Below are 3,117 nucleotides of genomic sequence, written 5' to 3'. Positions count from 1 at the left end.
TAAGAATGCTTTGGCCATACCAGGGGCAAAGTCTAAATAAGTAGGGGCCACCGAAAAGGCCTGGAGATCTCCAACTCCTTTTAGCGAGGTGATTGCCAGTAGCAGGGCAGTTTTCAGTGTCAGATGTCTATCTGAGATATCTTGTATTGGCTCGAATGGAGCTTTACAAAGAGCCTCTAGAACCACAACCAAATCCCATGGGGGAATACGGGACCGTACTGGAGGTCTCAGCCTCAGTGCACCTCGGAGGAAACGTGTAACTAGGGGGTGTCTACCCACTGACTGATCATTGAAAGGGACATGGAAAGCAGCTATGGCCGCCACGTACACCTTTAAGGTGGAGTGGGATAACCCCGCAGAGAGCCTAGCTTGTTAAAACTCCAGAACTGTACCAACTGGGCAGTTAACAGGGTCAAGGTGGCGATCTCTGCACCATGAAGTAAAGAATGACCACTTCAGGGCGTACAGTTTCCTCGTAGAGGGAGCTCTGGACTGGAGGAGGGTCTCAACAACCTCGGTTGAGAGACCAGCTGCTAACAGTTGTGCCCCCTCAGGGGCCACACCCACAGCTTGAACACCTCCGGGCGAGGGTGGATTATCGTGCCCTGTGCTTGTGAGAGTAGGTCTTTCCTGATCGGTATCTCCCACGGAGAGCCGTCGAGGAGCGAGACTAGATCTGAGAACCATATTCGGCCCGGCCAGAACGGGGCTACTAACAACAGACGGACCCCGTCCTGGCGTACTCTCGCCAGAACTCCCGGGAGCAGAGCGATAGGGGGAAAAGCGTACAGACGAAGGCTCGGCCAGGTCTGTACCATAGCGTCCAGTCCCAGAGGAGCTGGATGAACTAGAGAGAACCAGAGGGGACATTGCGATGTCTCTTGAGTCGCAAAGAGGTCCACCTGAGCTTTGCCAAACACTCTCCATATCTGCTTCACCACCTCGGGGTGAAGCATCCATTCCCCGGGCCTAGGCCCCTGCCTCGACAGTATGTCTGCTCCCACATTCAATCTCCCAGGAATATACACTGCTCTGATCGAGAGGAGTTTGCCCTGGGACCAGAGAAGGATCTGGTATGCCAGCTTGTACAAGGGGCGTGAGCGCAGACCCCCTGGTGATTGATATAAGAGACCACTGATGTGTTGTCGGTGCGCAACAACACATGGTGACCTCTCAGGTCTGGGAGGAAATATTTTAATGCTCGATAGACTGCTAACATCTCTAGGCAATTGATGTGCCACGTCAGGTGGCGACCACTCCACAGACCGCGGGCAGGGTGGCCACTCATGACCGCACCCCAACCGGTGAGGGACGCGTCTGTCGCTAGCGTTACACGGCGACGAAGAGCTCCCAGCACCGGGCCCTGATTCAAGACCCAAGGTTTCTTCCACATGTCTAAGGCACGAAGGCATCGCCGCGTGACCTTGATAACTCGAAGTGGATTTCCCCTCGGGGAAAAGCCCTTGGACTTGAGCCACCACTGTAGGGGTCTCATGTGCAGCAGGCCAAAAGGTATCACGTTGGACGCAGCTGCCATGAGCCCTAACAATCTCTGGAATTGTTTGACAGTGAGTGACTGGCCTTCTTTGACTCTCTCGACTGAAGTGAGGATCGACTCGATCCGAGCAGGAGACATACGTGCCTGAATCGTGGTCGAATCCCACACTACGCCTAGATAGGTGGTTCTCTGAACTGGAGAAAGTACACTCTTCTTGGCATTTAGTCTCAAACCCAGCTCCCCCATGTGTGCAAGAACGACATCTCGATGTCGAACTGCCATCTGCTCTGATCGAGCTAAGATCAACCAATCGTCGATATAATTCAGAATGCGGATGCCCTGCATACGGAGGGATACCAGAGCCGCATCTACACATTTCGTGAACGTGCGGGGTGAGAGTGCAAGGCCGAAGGGAAGTACTCGATATTGATAAGCTTTGCCCCCGAAAGCGAACCTCAGATACTTCCTGTGTTGTGGAAGGATGGATATGTGGAAGTATGCGTCTTTGAGATCTATGGTGACAAACCAGTCCTCGGATCTGATTTGAGCTACAACCTGCTTGACAGTGAGCATTTTGAACTTCAGTGACATAACTGAGCGGTTCAGGTGACGTAAGTCTATGATCGGACGCAACCCCCCATCCTTCTTTGGAACTATGAAATACCGGCTGTAAAATCCGGATTCCCTGTCTAGAGGAGGGACCACCTCGATGGCCTCCTTCCTTAATAGGGTATTCACTTCTTGTTCCATAACCAGAGCCTGCCGGGGGCCGACCACAGTCGGTGTAACCCCGTTGAACTTCGGTGGTGGACGACCGAACTGAATGCAATAGCCTTTTTCTATTGTACGCAGGACCCAACGAGATACATTTGGCAGTAGCTTCCACGCTGCTAAATAATCTACTAAGGGAATCAGTCTCTCGAGACTGACCTCTGGTGTAAGAGGCCCCCGAAGGGGCGGCGAGCCTCCTAGCTCCGCTGCGCTCACGGGCGGAAATTACTGGGAGTAGTGCTCGCGGGAGGCCGCTGCGCCCTGAAGCTCTGGCAGGGTTGGCAGACCGACCTCCTGAGGGCACTGAGGTGAGGCGGGCACCGTATACTGAGGTGGACCGCGCTCTACCCCAGTAGGCGCTACCCTCTGGACCCTGATGTCAGGATCGTTTCGTCGAGGACTTCCGGGCCTCGATAACTGTTCTTAAATCAGGCTTTTTTGCTCTGGAAGTCCCCGACTCAGGGCGTCGCTGAGGCCCTCGGTCCCGACGTGGGGGAACACGAGCAGCGACACTCTGTTTTTGCGCTTCCCGATATGAGGAGCCGGTATGTGGCGTGGTGATCTCCCGCCCAGATGCACCACGAGAGCGACGAGGGAGGAAATTCTGGAACGCCGTTGACTGTTGACAGTGTTGACTGTGTCGCCAAACAGGCCCGAGGCTTGAAGCGGGGCGTCCAGAAGGCAGACCCTGTCTCTTTCTTTAATTTCTGACAGGGTCAGCCACAAATGCCTCTCCGCGGCCACTAAGGCTGCCATAGACTGCCCAATTGCGCGAGCGGTCTCTTTAGTGGCGCGGAGGGAGAGATCAGCGGTCTTTCTGAGTTCATCAATATCTTCTGACTTAATCC

The 3,117-nt window shown here is 54.3% G+C and overlaps 1 pseudogene; it reads right to left on the bottom strand.

Moving 5' to 3' along the window:
- Positions 1 to 456: 456 nt before the first annotated feature.
- Positions 457 to 1,546, bottom strand: LOC113098341 (uncharacterized; annotated as a pseudogene).
- Positions 1,547 to 3,117: the final 1,571 nt, after the last annotated feature.

This window comes from Carassius auratus, unplaced genomic scaffold, assembly GCF_003368295.1.
Source record: "Carassius auratus strain Wakin unplaced genomic scaffold, ASM336829v1 scaf_tig00216527, whole genome shotgun sequence".
NCBI classification, from domain to species: domain Eukaryota; kingdom Metazoa; phylum Chordata; class Actinopteri; order Cypriniformes; family Cyprinidae; genus Carassius; species Carassius auratus.
The sequence above is the reverse complement of the archived record's forward strand: the minus strand, read 5'-3'. Positions and strand labels throughout refer to the sequence as shown.